Consider the following 19,353-nt stretch of genomic DNA (forward strand, 5'->3'; position numbering starts at 1 on the left):
GAATAGTTTACCTTTCAGATCAATTTATTTGATAAGGGAAGAATTTATGACCAAATAAGAAATCGATAACATTTGGAGGTATAAAATAGGTAGATTTTTTATATTAAATTCAAAACTGTACAAACAAAACTAATTGAACCAACATTAAAAGTGGAAACAAGGAGTTATTTACAACTATGTCCAATTAAATACTTCAGTTTTTAAAAAATTCTAACCCTATTCTCAATTATCATAATTCATCATAGCATCTGGTTCTAAAGAAGAGTTAATTCAGGAATGAAATAATGTCTTTATAGAAATCACTTGAAGATTTTCTCAAAAATTTCTATGAGGCAAAAATGGAAAAGTAACATGATATCGTGGATTTCAAATATGAAATAAAATTATTCACATTCCAGTTGTGAATTTTAAAAGCATTCTGCCCTAATCAGACTGGACTTTATAAGATCTGATTTAGCTCTTTCCTGACCAGTAACAATGGAGATACTTGGTCTAACAGAACCAGGTCTTGGGACCTCTACATTTCTCCACCGTACTCAGTTTAACAAGGTCAGGATGCCTGCACCATACTCAAAAGATTTAATTATCTGAGGAAATGGCCCTCAACAGACATGTGAAGAAAGAGGACAGACCCCTGGGCTGTCCTAAGCCAAGCTCAGCTATCATTGGTGCAGATGAGTCACAGAAAAGTGACATAAAACCATCCATATAAGGCACATCACTGGCTCTCTTCACTCTCTTTCCCTGGAGAGTTGACTCTGATTAGCAACGTGCTAGGCATTCTGACATCTTGGAGTTGTGGCAGTTATTTGGGTTTGGCAGTGAGTTTGCTCTTGAGCTGATTCTTGGCTGAGCCCTTTTTGGAGTTCAGGATGATTCCTTCCTCCTTCACACTCCAAAACCTTACTTCCTAGATCTCCTAATCTTCCCGGTACTAGCCAGGAGAGAGAAATGATACGCCTTTTCCTTCTTCTTAATCTCCTCCACTATATCAATTAAATCACCATAAAATTTCTGGCTGACTTGGGTATTTTCTTATTTGGGATTTTCCCTGGTGACCAATTAAATTTAGATTTTAAGTCACAATGCTAAAATTATCCGTTACACAGTGACATTCAGTTGAATGCATTATCGAAATAATTATCTTACACAGAAAATCAACACGCATCTATCAGCTTGACACTCTGGACTGATTGCACTCAGAGGCTAGTTTAATATAACTGATACAAAATGAGAAACCACTTGGTAGGGCTGATTAGCCCATTCAGAGTGCCCACGCTTAGCTTACTTACTACATCATTAAAATGGCCGAATGAGAGGGTGGCACACTGCCAGTTAAATAAGCATTGTGTTCTCGCCTAGATGGAGACTGAGGTGAGATTATAGGGAATTTAGGGAAATACCAATGACTTCTGGGATTGAAGTCTGGGGTTCACAATCTCCATTTTTATATTCCACCTGAGGCCCGAGGAAGACTAGTCTCTCCAATGGGTCTTGTAAACATATCAGCTATGAAAATATAATAATTTTAAGATAAGAGGAAGAGAACAAAACCAATAATTGATTGGCACACTGACAAAAACCTGTTAAGGGGCAGTCCCCTTTGGCACAAGAGTGTACAAAGAAAATAAATGTTTAATCAACCTTCAGTCCAATCAACCGCACCCCAAGGTTCAATCTGGATCTTCCTATAGTAGCTTGTAGTCTGTGGAGCCATCTTCACGGTGTCTCCTCCAAACAGTTCATATTCTGGATTCGGAGAGGTAGCATGTTCTTAACAGTAAATTACTCTCAAAAGGAATTTAAACTTTGCAATTTAAAATAATATTTTTACATGCCCTTCTGAACAGGGTGATTGAAAAACTCAGGGATCACTTAGGGATTCATGGCTGAGTTTTGAGGTATATGAATCAATTGGCAAGAGAAGTAAAAAAAATCAAAACTAAAAAAAGATAATTTCTGGATGAAATATAGACTATCAAAGTCTTATGTGTAAAAATTCTAAGTAAAGTACAACTAAATCTATAACAGGTCCTTGAATCAGGGCCCAATTAAAATGATGGAAGCAATTAAGCATTTACCTATTTAGTAGCCAGGACTACAGGAAGAAGCCACATTATGAAAGACAGGAAAAGGGACTAGATTATAGGAGCCAGGTAGGAGTCAAATTTGAGATACTTGTCTGTAAGTATTTTCACAAGGAGTTTGGATACAAGGAGTCCTACGTGTTAACGTAGGTCAAGTGTTGTAATCTCAAGTCTCACACTACGTTCAAGTCCTTTGCATTGGCTTAGTCTGTTTCTGTTGTTTCTTCTCCACCTCCACCTCCCTCTCCTTAACTCCCCCTCCCCCTCCTCCTCCTCCTCCTTCTTCTTCTTCTTGATCTGTGTACACTTTTGGCACTATTCAGGATAAATCTGTGCACCTTTGACACTGTGCAGTTCAGCTTTATTTATTTATTTTTATTCCCTTGTCCTGGAATCAGACAACCATTAAGCAAAGTCCCCCAATTTTTTTTAAACAATCAATGGCATCATTTTTATAGTCTCAAGCTTTTGGGTATACATTGACATTATAGCAGATATATTTTAAACTTATATTACAGCAAAATAAAAAAGTTAAACAAAATCTTAATACTGTTGACATGTGCTTCAAAAATAAAAAGGAGAGAAAAATGAAACTGAAATGGTATATTGCACATGTAAGAAAAATATAATAAAAGTTTTAAAATTCAAAAATATAGCTTATAATCATTGACACACTGTGTCAGCTAAGGAAATGTAGAATACAAAAGTTTCTCACCAAACTAGAGATCCATTTCCTCTTCATACCTGGCCATGATCCACTGTGAGTATGAGGAAATGAATTAATTTCACAAAGTAACAGTTTTTTAAAAAAATAAAGAACAGTAGTACAGCAAATCCCCAAAATTCACAATACCCAGTTAATTACAATAGCAAACAAACCCACTATCATATTTCACATAAGTTGATGTATGGCATTTTTATTTAAAGACTATGAACTGATGGATATTGGTCACAGTTTTTTTTAGGTGTAGCAAATCTTTCGACCTTGGCAAATACATTTTTGAACCAAGTTAAACTCATTTGTGTCTAGAACATCCACAAGTAATACAGATATCTTTCAAAAATGTGGCAGAGGAGCCTAGGGGAAAAAAAAATCAAAAACCACTGTACTGTTGATGTTGGGTAAAGTGAGCTGAAGATATAAATGAGAGATGCTCCTCTTCTGGGAGTCATCCATGGGTACCATGCCCTGGGATTAACTTCCCAGCTCCTTTGGTATGAGACTGTGATGTCCCATTCATTCACATTTTTTATAAAGGTGGGAGGTGGGGATTAAAATTGTATTTCACCTCAGCTACTAAAATGGACCTTACCTTCTATTAGAGGCAGAAAAAATGAGCAGAGTTGAAAAAAATCTAAAAATCACGTCTAAAGTACCCTTAAAATCAATTTGAGACCTTTAGCTCATTAAATTTTTCAAAGGTTGTTATACAATTGCAAAGAAGTCCATCCATTCTCTATGAAACAATTTACAAAGTCAAAAGTAGAAAAAATTTGTTTTTATATGGGCTTATTCAATATTTGTTCAGTGTAGTTATAGGTGAAAAGCAAAAGAATATAACAGTAGTTAAAAACCCAGTACATTAAAATGATTCAGTGTAACAGAATAGTATTGAAAACATTAATATATGAATTTAAAACCAACAAAATAAAATCTCAAACAAAACAATCAGTAAAATGTAATAAAATCAAGATTAAAAAAAAAACAACAACATTGGAGTCTGAAATGCCTTAAAATATAATCTCCAGTCTCATTAAGGTTCCTTGGGGGGTTTTTTGGTTGTAGTTTTTATCCGTTGAGATATTATTTATCAGAAATATGGGATTTGTTACAAGGCAGAAGATTGGTAAGGGGTAGGCAATGGGGGTCAAGTGATTTGCCCAGAGTCACACAGCTAGGAAGTGTCGGGGGCCAGATTTTACCCCAGGACCTCCCATCTCTAGGCCTGGCTCTCAATCCACTGAGCCACCCAGCTGCCCATCCATAGTGAGGGTGGGTTTTTGGAATCTCAAATTGGGCAGGGCCAAATGGCAAAGAGTTGCAGAGAGACGAATTCCTTTCCTGAATTTCAGGTGAAATTAATGAAAGGATGAGTGCACTCAAAACAAACAAACAAACAAAAAAAAACCCTAAAACTGGAGGCTGTTTGTAATAGGTGATGCACTGCTCTCTCATAGAATACTCCATACTTCCCGTTTTGAAAAGTCTCTACCTTCTCATCATTCCACCATGCTGTGGTTCCCTGCCATGTGGAGGCTAATTATAGCATAAGCAAAAGACACCCCCATTTTAACCAGCTGGTTTCTGATTCTGAAAACCAAGGGGCAGCTACTAGAAGTCTGTGTCCTGGGGCTGGCCTGGGGAGATCTAGTTGAGAGGCTGGAGATCAGTTGGGGCAGGGCAGAAGCAGGTTGGGACCAGGAGAGCAATCTGGGTCAAGCAGGTCCAATGCAGATGAATAGAGACAATTGCAGAAGCAGGCAAACAGGCAGCAGGTGAGAGTACATCAAGAGGCTTTGCTGAAAAGCCTTGGAGAAACGTGGCTTAAAAAATTATCTAGGCTATCTTTAAAAAAATTAAAATATCTCTAATTATTAAAATATTGTATTTTATGAGATTTATTAAGGATTATTAGAAATCAAGGAATAAAGACAACAGAAAATAAGAAACCACGTGGTAGGGCTAATTAGCCAATTCAGAGTGCTCACACTTAGCTTACTTACCCCATTATTGCAATGGCCCAGTGAGATGGAGGCAGAGACTGCCAATTAAATACTCATTGTGATCTCGCCCAGGTGGAGACTGAGGTGAGATAATAGGGAATTTAGGGAAACACCAAGGACTTCTGGGGATTGAAGTCTAGGGATCAAAATCTCCATTTTTACACCACTAACTTACAAATTTCATCCCAGGAGCCAACTATGGCTATCATTTTTGCCAGTGTGGCCAGGGGCCAGTCCAGGGGGCACTGCACGGGACATCACCTTGTTGTCATCTCCTGATCTCTCAACTCTATTGCGGCCTTTTTCTTGTTGCCATTCTATCCTCACTCAATGGATTCTATCACATAATCCTCACCGGGATGAAGTTCAGGCTCACACAAGGTATATACTGCCCCAGAAAGGGGGCGTGGTGTTGGGTAAATTTCCTTCACACAATAGCAAGACTGGAGCTGCATGTGAACATGTTTCCACATATCTTCTATTATTAAGGTTTCTCCCTGGTGTGTATTCTCTGATGTACAGCAAGATAGGAGCTCTGACCGAATGTCTTTCCACATTTCTTGCAATCATAAGGTTTCTCTCCAGAGTGGATTCTCTGATGTACAGCAAGATAGGAACTCTGATTGAATGTCTTTCCACATTGGTTGCATTCATAAGGTTTCTCCCCAGTGTGGATTCTCTGATGTCTAGCAAGATAGGAGCTCAGACTGAATATCTTTCCACATTGGTTGCATTCATAAGGTTTCTCCCCAGTGTGGATTCTCTGATGTTCAGCAAGATTTGTCCTCTGACTGAATGCCTTTCCACATTGGTTGCATTCATAAGGTTTCTCCCCAGTGTGGATTCTCTGATGTCTAGCAAGATAGGAACTCTGATTGAATGTCTTTCCACATTGGTTGCATTCATAAGGTTTCTCCCCAGTGTGGATTCTCTGATGTCTAGCAAGATGGGAGCGCAGACTGAATGTCTTTCCACATTTCTTGCAATCATAAGGTTTCTCACCAGTGTGGATTCTCTGATGTTCAGCAAGATAGGAGCTCTGACTAAATGTCTTTCCACATTGGTTGCATTCAAAAGGTTTCTCCCCAGAGTGGATTCTCTGATGTACAGCAAGATGGGAGTTCCGACTGAATGTCTTTCCACATTGGTTGCATTCATAAGGTTTCTCCCCAGTGTGGATTCTCTGATGACTAGCAAGATAGGAGCGCATACTGAATGTCTTTCCACATTGCTTGCATTCAAAAGGTTTCTCCCCAGTGTGGATTCTCTGATGTACAGCAAGACTGGAGTTCCGACTGAATGCTTTTCCACATTGGTTGCATTCATAAGGTTTCTCGCCAGAGTGGATTCTCTGATGTACAGTAAGATTGGAGCTCATACTGAATGTTTTTCCACATTGGTTGCATTCATAAGGTTTCTCGCCAGAGTGGATTCTCTGATGTCCAGCAAGACTGGAGCTCATACTGAATGCCTTTCCACATTGGTTGCATTCATAAGGTTTCTCCCCAGAGTGGATTCTCTTATGTCTAGCAAGATAGGAGCTCCGACTGAATGTCTTTCCACATTGGTTGCATTCATAAGGTTTCTCCCCAGAGTGGATTCTCTGATGTACAGCAAGACTGGAGCTTTGACTGAATGTCTTTCCACATTGGTTGCATTCATAAGGTTTCTCCCCAGAGTGGATTCTCTGATGTCTAGCAAGATGGGAGCGCAGAATGAATATCTTTCCACATTTCTTACAATCATAAGGTTTCTCCCCGGTGTGGATTCTCTGATGTACAGCAAGACTGGAGCTCCGACTGAATGTTTTTCCACATTGGTTGCATTCATAAGGTTTCTCCCCAGTGTGGATTTTCTGATGTCTAGCAAGATAGGAACTCTCATTGAATGTCTTTCCACATTTCTTGCAATTATAAAGTTTCTCCCCAGTATGCATTTTATGATGTTCAACAAGATGGGAGATCATACTAAATCCCTTTCCACATTGGTTGCATTCATAAGGTTTCTCCCCAGAGTGGATTCTCTGATGTCCAGCAAGACTGGAGCTCATACTGAATGCCTTTCCACATTGGTTACATTCATAAGGTTTCTCCCCAGAGTGGATTCTCTGATGTACAACAAGACTGGAGCTCATACTGAATGTCTTTCCACATTGGTTGCATTCATAAGGTTTCTCCCCAGTGTGGATTCTCTGATGTCTAGCAAGATGGGAGCACTGACTGAATGTCTTTCCACATTGGTTGCATTCATAAGGTTTCTCACCAGTGTGGATTCTCTGATGTTCAGCAAGACTGGAGCTCCGACTGAATGTCTTTCCACATTGGTTGCATTCATAAGGTTTCTCCCCAGAGTGGATTCTCTGATGTACAGCAAGACTGGAGCTCTGACTGAATGGCTTTCCACATTGGTTGCATTCATAAGGTTTCTCCCCAGAGTGAATTTTCCGATGTACAGCAAGACTGGAGCTTCGACTGAATGTCTTTCCACACTGGCTGCATTCATAAGGTTTCTCCCCAGAGTGGATTCTCTGATGTACAGCAAGATGTGAGCTCAGTCTGAAACGCTTCCCACATTGAATGCAATCATGTGGTTTCTCCCCAGTGTGGATTCTTTGATGTACACCAAGACTGGAGTTCTCTGAGAATCTCTTTCCACATTGCTTGCATTCAAAAGGTTTATCCCCAGTGTGGATTCTCTGATGTATAGCAAGACGGGAACTCTGATTAAATGTTTTTCCACATTGTTTGCATTCATAAGGTTTCTCTCCAGTGTGGATTATCTGATGTTTAACAAGACTGGAGTTCCAATGAAATGTTTTTCCACATTGCTTGCATTCATAACGTTTCTCTCCAGTGTGAATTCTCTGATGTTTAACAAGACTGGACTTCAAATGAAATGTTTTCCCACACTGATTGCATTCATAAGGTTTCTCTCCAGTGTGGATTCTCTGATGTTTAGCAAGATAGGAGTTCCAACGAAATGTTTTTCCACATTGTTTGCATTCATAAGGTTTCTCCCCAGAGTGGATTTTCTGATGTACAACAACACTGGACCTCCGACTGAATGACTTTCCACATTGGTTGCATTTATAAGGTTTCTCTCCAGTGTGGATTCTCTGATGTCTAGCTAGATCTGAGTAACAGGTGAATGTCTTTCCACATTGCTTGCATTCATAAGGTTTCTTAATAGAGTGCATTCTCTGATGTCCCACAGGAATGGCCCTTTGCATAAAAGTCTTTCTGCATTGATTATCTTCACTAGATTTTTCCCCAGAGTGAATTCCTTGATGTTCAATATGAGATGAATTTTGAGGTGCAACACAGAATTCTCTGAAAGCAAAGTTATCGGGACAATCACTCATGAATCTTTGCAGGTTCATTTCTTCCACAGAGTGGCTTACCTCTGTTATAGTCAGTTTCATTTCAGGTCTGATCTCTCTTTCTAAAAGAAACAAACAGTAAAACATACATATAAAGCAACATATACACATATATAACTTTTATCTCATTTCCTTCACTGTCAGAAAATAACCTGCTTTATATCTTATTTCCTCAGGTAAGAAGGCTTCCAACGAAAATGGGAACAATCCATCCTTTGAAAATACCATGGTCTCAAAGCTAAAGAACAATTTAAATAATAAGGAGGCTCTCATGTGATCTCACAGACTCTTCATAAGAAATCTGGGATTCCGGACAAGCTAGCTGTATTATATTCCTAACTTGGACCGTGACTCAGAAAAGGTTGGATGGGTGACTTGACCCAAAATCCTGGCAGCTGAGACCAAATCCTGTGGCTAGACATGCTCTGTCCACGGTACTAGACCATTCCATTTCAATCTTTTTGCTTTGGTTTTCACTGTCTATACATTCAATCCTCTCATCCTAGGTAGACACCACTGGGTGCATGTAGACCAAACATTTCCATTTCATCATCCAGCTTCTTTGTAAGCATGATGGAATTCCGTTTGTGATTGCTGTCAACCTTATTTTTTTTCCCCAGTATCTGAGATCAGATGAAGAAATTCAGCACTCTTTTTAGCATTCATTCAATGCACAAAATATTTTGTTCTGTTCCCTACTCTTAAACTCCTACTACAAAAAGATGGCATTTTCCATGTATAAAAATATGTCTCATAGAGCAAGTTCAGTCCTTGATCCATTTATGAAGAAACAGGCAAGAAAGCTCCTACAAATCTCTTTTTTCTTTCCCACCTCATATAGATGCTGGCACTTTTATGATATTCTTCTTAAGAATCCCAATATGGGTGGTGGTGCACTCTCATCATACCTCAGAAACTTGCCAGGACTTTTAAGCCTGGGCAAGTCACAGGAGCTCTGCTGGTCTCAGGCTCCGCAACTATAACATGAACGTAATAATAATTAGTGACTCCTGGGGTTCCTATGAGGATCTAATGAGATAATATTGATAAAGTGTATGACACATAATAGGGCCCATATGCAAATGGTGTTTATTTTTATCTTTAGAATTTGGATTATTTCCTCCTTAGACTACTTTTCTCCTTTAACTATCAATCTCTTCACTCCTCTAGTTCCTGATTTCCCTGTTGAACTAAATAGATTTCCATTCCCCAACAATTCTTTATCCCTGGATCATCTCAGAGTGAAACTAGACCTCTCTAGTGCTCCTTCCCTTCAGAGCCTTCCCTCCTGTGATTGGTTTCCCTGCAGCTGGGATCCCAAAATACTGAAGGGAAGTGATAGGAAATGGAGTCCAATAGCATCATCTTACAGAGAGAGAAACTGAGGTACAGGGGGTTCCGTGACTTGCCCAAGAATTCCAAGTCGGGTCCTCCTTCTCCTAAATCTAGCCAGTGACTGCACTCTGAGACTCTGTCCATGGGGTTCCTGCAGCAGTCTGCCCTTATCTCTTAGGGTTTGTAATGCAGGAGCCCAGAGTAGGATGTACCTGTTACCCTCTTGGGGGACCTGGAATGAGCAGTAGCCCACATCCCACCCTGTTTGAGTCCATTCTGGAAGAAACTCCTGACGTCCCAAAATGGCTCCAAGGGTCAGTGTTCTGCTTCACTATGAAGCCCCAGACACAGGAACCTCAAGGGATCAGCTCTCCTCCCAACACCCTGCCTGCTCCTCCCTCCTTGACACCTCTACGAGCCTCCTGGACTCTTCTCTTGGGGAGTCTCTGCCTCCTCTCCTGGGGAACTCAACAATCCTCTTTGGATTCAATGCTGTCTCTCAGTCAGTCCATTCATCTTGATAATCACAGAGAAGGGCAAGCAGGGCCTATAGGAGGCTTACAAGGACTGCTGGAGGATAGTCTCCCCAGCATTTAGGGAAGGGAGAGGAATGGGGAAGATGTTTAGGGAACCAATCTAGAACCAGAATGATAGGTTTTAGGGGATTTAATTCAGAGAAGCCTGTACTCAGGCCATAGTTTTCCATTACCAGGAACTGAGAGGCAGCCAGAAGGAGAGGGCTAAGGAGCTGCAAATCAGAGGCAGGAGGGCCTCAGTTTACATTTCACCACAAGTACCTCCTATGTGGGTGCTTCAGAACAAGCTACTTTATTGAATGTATTTTCTCATCTGGAAAATGGGGGTAATTGTGGCACTGAATTAGGAACATGAAAGTGAGGAAGAAGTGCCAGAAAATTACAGAGAAAACCCTAGATAAAATCCCAGGCTAAGAGCATGTCATTATGAATGCTTTATCCTTTGCCTGCCTTCCTTACTGGGTGTGCTGGAGGTGTAGGGCAATCAGAAGGAAGACTAAGGACAAATCATGTCTCCTGGGGACACCAAGGAGCTGAGAGCTATAAGTTTCTGCTGGTTAAAGAGATAAAGATCCCCAATAGTAGATCCACCCTAGAGGGGAAGAAGGTGGGAGGAAAATCCTCCAGAAGAGCTTTCCCAGAGGGGTTTGGAAGACAAATTCCGGGCCAGGGAGGGATGAGAGGGATTCAACGCTGAGAATACTTCTACGTCTGAGACCCTCCAACACGCATTTGACATTGGACTACACGAACACCAAAGGGATCCCCCAAGGTCCCATTACACCACACAAAGTCCTTTTACATGAGAACCAGGCAGCAGGAGGGCCCTGGCTCAGGGACTCGCCATACCAGTCCTCGTCCCTTCCTCATGCCTGAAAACTGCTTCCACACCTGCCTGCTGCTCAGGGCGACATTCCCTTGGATGGCAGACTTGGGCAGGAGAGGGCTCCTTACCCACAGAGAGCAGGTTCCGGGCATTCTCCAGCATCACCTCCCTGTACAGCTCCTTTTGGGGAGGAGACAAGAGGCTCCACTCCTCCCAAGTGAAGTCCACAGCCACATCCTGGAATGTCACCACCTCCTAGAGGAGTCCAAGAGAGAGCACAGAGGGCTGAAACTCACATCACAAGGAAGAGCCCACCTCTGGACAGTCACAGGAGGAAACTGACCCACAGAGGAGTGAAGGGCCAAAGGTGCCGCCCTTTGTCAGTGTCAGAGACAGCACTAGAAGCTGAGTCTGTAAGAGCCCAAAGGAGGCTTGAGAAGAGCAGCTCTAGGAGGCTCTGGAGGGATGCTGAGGAGTCTATAGTGTGTGAGGGGAAACCTCTAGGGGACCTCCAGGGCAGCCTGGATCCCAGGGCCCCAGGGTGGGAAGTAGGAGTCAGTCATGTGTCTGTGGCCCTGTTTTTGTGTCCCAGGACAGCCAGCATCAGTGTGAGTCACCAACCTGCCAGAGCCAGAGCCACGGAGGGGGTGAGTGGGGGAAAGGTAAAAGGCAGGAGAGGGGAGGAGAGGGGGTTTTTCTACCACCCCGGAACTGACTGGCTCTCTGGGCTGGGGGTTTGTCTCTAAGCTTCCCTGATCTCTTGATCTCTGGCAAGCCAAGCCTGAGCAAGCTGAATGGAGATCTAGAAAGGCTGAGCTCGCTGTCTCTCCCTCTCTGTCTCTCCCTCTCCTTCTCCCCTCTCTCTTTTCTCTCCCTCACCCTCTGTCTCCCTCCCTCCCTCTCTCTCTCTCCCCCCATCTCTCTCTCTCTCTCCCTCTGTCTCCCTCCCTCCCTCTCTCCATGTCTCTCTCTCTCTCCCCCAATAAATGCTCTCCAATCTGGTAATGAGCCCACAGATCCTTCTTTACTTATAACTCTGTGGAAGGCACGACAAAGGAGAGAAGGTGCTCCACAGAGCTTGGGGACTCAGGATGCAGCCCGGGTGACCCATCCTCAGAGAAGGCTGAGCTGATCTCAGATCATTGACTTATTGATCCTCTTGACCAGTAACTGCTTTTGTAGGGTAACTCCCTGAGTCCTGCTTCTCTGCCTCCTGGCTTAGCTCTACACTCAGCCAGCCTGTAATGGGGGAAGTGCAGAATCCAGCTCTTAGGCACCTCATCACTGTTCTGGCCTCATTTCAAGGCATTCGCTGGCCTTGGAAGGTTCAGGCAAGCCCCAGGGAGTCAGGTTAGTCTTTCCACACCCCCAACCAATCTCAGACAGGGCTGGTTTCCTGCCCAAAATCAGGGTCCTGACCTTGCACTGGACTCACACCAGAATCTCTGCTTAGTCTGAGGACAGAAGGAGGGCTGGGGCGCTGCTGGCCCTTATTACCGATTATTCCGGTCAGTCACATGTCCCTGATCCTCCCAGCTCTATGACCATTCTATGACAGACATCACTTACCATGTCTGTTCTTTGTTCTTTGCTCCCCCAAACCTATCATAGAGACCTAGCCTTCTGCTTAGGGAGCATTAACAGAGGGGAGCCCCTGACCTCTTTTATTGACAGGTAGCATTCCCCTGCTTGTCGTCCTGGGAGAGCTTCCTCAGTTTGCCCTCCGTTTAAATTTCACTCCCAACACCTGTAAATGTGAGCTTCAGAATGCTGGACAGAAGAGCAGATGTACACTAGAGAAGAGGAGTCTGGAGAGTTTTTAGGAAGAGACCCAGAAGGGAAGAGATCATTTGCTTCTTGAATACCCCGAGCAGCAGATATGCAGGAGGAGTGAATGAAGACAACAGCAGCAGCAGCAGAACAGCAGAGAGACCAGAAAGAGGATTCTTGTAAGAACTACAGACAAGGAGAAAGGGAGGAAGGAGGAAACTCAGGGGGGCTAAAGGTGAAGGCAAAGACAGAGGGGATCCTGGGAAGATTCCTGTGGCCTCCCTTCAGCTCCAGGAGGATGCTGCTTGTGTTGGACTACAGAACCACAGGAGAGAAGAGGAGGCAGATACAGAGAAGATGGGGACACAAGGAGGCACCTCAAGGACTGGAAACTGTCATTTCCATCCCTTCTACATTCAGCTCTTGTTCTGCCCTTCTGGGGATTCCCCAAGAGGCAAAGGTCAGTCCTTGTCCTCCAGAAGCTCTCAGTGCAGGGGGAGACAATACACAGACACAGGGACACCCAGCAAGCTCTGCCTAGGAGAAATGGGCAAGAACTGAAAGAATGAAGGCACTGTGACCCAGAGGGACCAGGGAAAGTTTCCTGCAGAAAGTTTCTAGTCTTTAGCTGGGACTTAGAGGAAGTTTAAAGAGATCAGTGATATGAAATGTGGAGGGAAAATATTCCAGACATGATGTAAAGCCATGGAAAATGCCTGGAAGTAGACACAGCCCGATCACATGGTGGATAGAGTGCCAGATCTGGAGTCAGGAAGACCTGGGTTCAAATGTGACCTCAGTCACTTCCTAGCTATGTGATCCTGGGTAAGTCACTAACTCTGACTGCCTGACCCTCATCAGTCATATTTATCTTAGAACTGATCCCAAGATGGCAGGTAAGAATTAACCCGCCCCCACCACTCCCCATATTTTCCATTCTGGGGCAGTTAGGTGCTTGTGAATACTGAACTAGAACTAGAGAGAGAAGGTCCTGGGATCAAATATGACCTCTCACACTTCCTACCTATATGACCTCCCGTAAGCCAGTCACCCCCAATTGCCTACCTCTTAGCCATCTGCTGCCTCCCAAGAGATGCTCACCATCAACTCTTAAGACAGAAAGTAAGGATTTCTTTTTAAAGTCTCCAGCTGAGGGAATCCAAGAGGCCAGGCACCCTAGATCCAAGAATACAGACTGGGGAGTAATGAATGAGAAGATGTGAAAGAGGGCTTTGAACACCAAACAGAATGGTTTGTATTTGACCCTGGAGGGAACATGGAGCCACTGGGGGTTACGGAGGAGGGGAGTGACACAATCATAACTGAGCTGTAGGGAAATCACTCTGGTGGAAGAATGGAGGAGGGCTTGGGGTGGGAAGAGCCTTAGGGGAGACAGAGCCAGCAGCAGGATGTCTTAATAGTCCAGCAGAGAGGTGATATGGGCCTCCACCAGTGACACAGCACAGAAGGGGGCACATTGGAGAAATGCTGCAAAGGTGAAACTGACAGGGCCTGGCGCCATATTGGATATGTAGGTAAGGGACAGTGAGGAGGCAAGAAGGCTCCTTGGTTTTGAACCAGAGGGACTAGGAGGATACAGCTCCAGAGAAGGTGGGGGGTTCTGTCTAGGTGAGAGAGAACAATGTGCTTGGGACACACTGAACTCAAATACCTGTAAGGAGATTAAAGATAAAAGCCTGGAGATCCGCACAGAGATTGGAGCAGAAAATGGAGATCTGAGACTCATCAGCAGAGAGGTGGTGCTTGAATCCCTGGTAGCTGATGAGATCACCAAGTGCAGAAGCTCAGAAGGAGAAGAGTAGAGGGCCAAAGACAGGGCTGGAGCAACTCCCTCACCCTAAGCCTAGTGTTACAAGATCTAGAGGAGGAGTCAGCAGAGAGGACAGAGAATCACAGGGCAGAGATGGAGGAGCTAATCCAGGACAGAGAGAACCCTGACCTAAAACCCCAGAGAAAGAGAATATCAGAGAGGAGAGATGGGCCCAAAGCATGAAAGGCTGCAGACAGGACTGAAAGGAGGACTGAGGAGGTGGTCTATCATCTCAGAAAGAGAGGAGCATACAGGGGAGGAGGTACAGAGGAGAAGGCAAAGCCTGAGAAGATGGAGAAAGGATGGAGGTCCTGCCTTGATGTAGAAGGGGGTTCCACTGATGAATGTTCATGTGGCTGAAGGGAGATGAGGACTCACATTAAGGCCAGAGAAACTTGGTGCCTACAGTCTACTAGTCCTGAGTAGGGGTGGGGGTGTCCACTGTGGCACTTGGAGGACTGGGAGACCCGGGAAGATTCCAGGCAGAAGCCAATGAGCAGCACAAGGGAACAAAGTCTTCCTTGAAGATGGCACAGACCAAAGGACACCCTCAGGCTCTGCTCCAGGCCAGACACAAGAGGGAACAGGTAAAAAGAAGCAGAGGAAGAGGGTGCGAGTGCAGCCAGACAAGCAGAGAGCAAAGACAGGATACCTATTCAGGGAAGAAGGAGTCAATGATTGTCCTCGCCTCTTACTTGTGCCAAGGGAGAAATCCAATATGGGAGCCAGCAACTGATGGGAACTCTTGGGGTCTGAGCTGTCCAAGGGCCCAGGAATCACTCCCAAAGGCAAGAAGAGGGTCAGGAAGGGCTATTCTTCCTGCTTGGGACGTGGGGACAGACATGGCCCAGCAGGAAGGAGCCAGAAGCTTCCCAGCAATCTTGTGTCAGAGACAGGGAAGGGCCTCCCTGGCTGAGGGGGGGGCTCCCATCTGGAGCCAGAATGCACTTACCTCGGCTGGGAGTTTGTCCCTCTCCAAGGCCATCCCCGGCACTCCAGGCTTCCTGTACAGGCAGCAAAGCAGCCCCAGTGAGTCCCTCTGGAGAAGCTCTTCCACCTTGTCCAGCTTCATCTCTGTAAGGCTTAAATTAGGAGTTTGGACAAAATAAGGGAGAAGCATTGAATCATTTAAGGTTTAATGAGAATATAGTAGAGGAGTAACTTAATGTCAGCCCTCTAAGCCAGAGGAAAGAAAACTTCTAGCAGGGTTTACAAGGAACAATTTAGTTAAATAGAGATAGTCAAAGAATAGAGTAAAATGAATATAGCAAAGGAGAGAAACATAAGAAAGAGGCAGAGAAAGAAAATTGCCTAAAGTCTATACGAGTGATCCTATAACTACCTCCATTTACTACCTAAACTGCCTATATCTACCTATAACTACCACTAATAACAACCATCCCACAGAGTTCCAACCAAATCCAGACCAATCAAAACCATCACAATCAGTGTTTAATCCACCCCCAATTAGGTCTGTCAAAGAGCAGCCACATTCCAAAAAGTTCAAGAAAGAAAAAGAACCGAACAACAGCCCAAACCAAAACCCCCAAACCTAAAAGTTCTCTCACTAAGCTCAAGTCCAATGTTATATTCCAGCAACCAACCACCATACACCAGCCCAACATAGCAGTAAACTTCCCCCCAACTACCAGACCTAATTGTCAGCAACTGAAAAACCCACCAACTGATGCTGGCCCCCCTTTATAGCCTTTTCCTACCTCACTTCCTGTCTCTATGCTTCCCCCTTCCTGTCCATGGTTTCTCCTTCCCATAACTGTGAGCTGGTGAATCCCTTCACATCTCTAATTTTGCAGGAGCTCCAGGTCCCTGTTAAATTAAAAACGGAATAAAGAATTCCTTTTTACATCTCCCCACTCAGGCTCCTGCCCCCTCCCCCCTTCAGTCCACTTTCTGGGCCCTGAATTGAGCTCCAGCCAAAGCTCTTCCCTTGGCCCAGGGAATGTTTAACTGATTCCCATCCCAGCCCTCTTTCCCCCAGTATAGACAAGCCCATCTTCCTCTCTGCCTTTGGACTCCCTCCCTGGCCAATGGCTCTCAGATGGACTTCACAAGAAAGCTACCCTGATCTCCCTCCAGCTGGGGTCTGGCTCAGCCCATCTACCCTGGGGGCCTCAAGGTGGGGGAATTCTGCACTCTGACCAGGATCACGATGTGATGGGGTTTCCCTGGGGGCGCCAGGGACCCTCTTACAGCTGAGGCTGGGAATCCATGATGGGAAGGAGCTGGAGAGCCCAAGGCCTGCCGGAGAGCAGCCAAGGGCCCAAGAAGGGGGCCAAGAAAGGGCTTTGGCTCCTGGGGGGGGGGAGGCAGAGATCAGGGATCCTCCCAGAGACCCCTCTGAGGGCAGCCCAGAGGAAGCTCTAAGTACTAGCTGGTTGGGGGTCAGGACTCCTGGGTCAGGCATCCCTGGCCCATGGAAAGTCCCCTCTCTGCCCCTAGACCCCTCCCCAGGGTTGGGCTTCCCCCTGGGCCACCCCCACCAGGCTGGGCAGGATAGAATACCCCTCTTCCTGCATGGAGAGCCTCCTTCCCTCCCCTCAGACTGCCTGGATACATTATGGGGAAGGTGGGGGCAGCAGAGAACTCCTGGGGGAGAGCAGGGGGGAGGGGAGGGGAGGGGAGGGAATGTGAGGCCCACAAGGAGGGGCCATCTGGGGGTTGAATCATCTCAGGAGAATCAGGCAGGTGAAGAGGAGTCAGTGTGGGTGGGGGCAGGAGGAGGATGGGAAAAGGGGAAGGGGGAGAAGGAAGAAGGCCTGGAAGTGGCCAAGAGACTTAGGAGGTCCCAATGTGACAAGAAACTTGCCCAAAGGCAAAGCCCTGCTCTGGGGGAGGGGGAGGGACTACAGGAAGCCCCCTTGGGCTGGCGGATGGGCATCGGGGTCCCTCCAGGTGGCCAGGGGGCCCAGCCAGCCTCCAGCCAGGAAACCCTTGCAGGGGGTTCAGAGCCAAAAAGGGAGCCGCTAATAATACAGGAAGGGTCTGAGGCTAGACTGGAACCCAGGCCCTCCCCCGTGCCCTGCATTCTCCTCGGGGCTCCCTTGGGCAGAGGGCAGACCTCCCGGTGGGGAAGGCCCTCCTCCTCCCTCAGCCCATCTTGGATTCTCTTCCCCTTCCTGCCAGCCTCCAGTCAGCCCCTCACGTGACTTTCCTCTGCCTCCATTGCTGGGAGAAGTAAAAATACCTCTGGTACTGCGCCCCACCCCCACCCCCAGGCATTTTAGCAGGAAAGAAGATCCCAAAGAATAAGTCGAAGGCCACAGTTGACCCCAGTCTAACACCGCTGCAGCCCCGGATAAACTGTACCTCGCGCAAATGCTGGGTCCCAGGACGTAGGGGAGGGGCGGGGCTCCCGGCTTTTGGGGGGGTCCAAGTAGCACCGGGGGAGGGGTCTGCCCCTGAGGGACTAGTAAACGGGAGGATTCGAACTCAATCCTGCTCTCTGCCTCCCCCCCCTCCTTCCGGCTCCCTTTGCTGCTGTACCCGGCCATCACTTCAGAATTACCAAGGCTGGAGGCGCCGGGAGGAGGCAGATCCAGGGCCAGCTAAGCAGTAGAGGCGGGAAAAAGCTCAGGGAGCGAGGAGGAGGGGGGCTGGCGGCGAGCTTCACTTCCCGGTTCCCGGAGGCCTCTGCGCGGCCTGTTCAGAAGCTACATTGCTCCGCTCCGCCCCTTCGGCCTGGCTCTCCCATCTGCGTGTCCCCTCCTCCCGATCCTTTTTTCGGAGCCTCCAGCGTGAACCCCGCCTCCCTCCCCGCCCCCCAGCCCTCCCCTTCATTCCGCTCCGCCCTTCTCTGTGCGTCTGAGAGCCGCCACTGCGTTCGGTTTAGGGCCCTCCAGTCTCCTGGCTTTCCCGAAGAACGGAAAGGGTCCCGGGCCCCAGGCGTCCCGAGTTGCCAGCTCCTCTTGGGCCTAAGACAGTGCGGGGGGGACCCAAGAGATCCTCTTCTCCTCCCCCCACGCTTATAGAAAAGACATGTGGGCGTGGCCAGGCCCCGAACAACCTGCAGAGCCAGGAGGAGCCTGAGACCTCCTAGGGGTCAGTAGGAGGCTAGAAGAGAGCCTCAGGCAGGAGGAGGAGAAAGCCCGGCGTTAGTGCCGCCTTCTCTGGCCACGCCCCTCTTGCCTTCCTCCCCGCGCTAACCACGCCCCTCTCGCTCCGCCCACCCTTCAACTTGCTCCGGGACCACAGAGAGCTGGCTCAGTGCCAGTCTAAGCTTAGTTGTCGGGGAGGAAAGACCGCGAAGGAAACTGGGAAGGAAGGAGCGGGCTAGTCCTGAAGGGCTTTGGGTGCCATGCGGCATTTTGTCTTTGATCGAGGAGGTAATAGGGAGCCACGGAGGAATTTCTGGAGTAATGGGGGAGGAGGCCCGCCTTGGTGTCATACAGAGTCCCTTTGGGGGCTGAATAGGGCGGGGAGACCTTCCAGCAGCTCCTGTCACAGTCCGGGGGTCACGTGGGGGCGCAGGTTCTGCTGCAAAGGGGTCGTACAAGGCCTTGGCAGCAGCTTGGGGAGGGAGTCCCGGCATCCTCTCCTCTACGCAGGAACAAGAGCGGAGTGCGAGGGGGTCTCAGCCCCGGAATGGGAGGCTCCACTGGCCCTCCGTGCACAAGGCAGAAGAGGAGCGCTTTGGGCGTGGAAGGGCGGAAGGACCCCCGGGGGCTGCTGGGATCCAGCTCGTCTAGGTATGGAGGTCCCGATTCCCAGACCCCGGGGTGCCCCCGTTAGGGCGGGGGACGTCTCACTACCCTTCTGGGACGCCTTCATCCAGGGGGACAGCACCACTGCAAACGGCCATAAGTAATTGTGAACTGAGGTAAACTGAGGCACAAAGCGGCCTGACT

The 19,353-nt window shown here is 46.8% G+C and overlaps 1 pseudogene; it reads right to left on the reverse strand.

The window, feature by feature from the left end:
* Positions 1 to 5,906: 5,906 nt before the first annotated feature.
* On the reverse strand, positions 5,907 to 18,588 carry LOC130458161 (zinc finger protein 420-like; annotated as a pseudogene).
* Positions 18,589 to 19,353: the final 765 nt, after the last annotated feature.

This window comes from Monodelphis domestica, chromosome 3, assembly GCF_027887165.1.
Source record: "Monodelphis domestica isolate mMonDom1 chromosome 3, mMonDom1.pri, whole genome shotgun sequence".
Lineage (NCBI taxonomy): Eukaryota > Metazoa > Chordata > Mammalia > Didelphimorphia > Didelphidae > Monodelphis > Monodelphis domestica.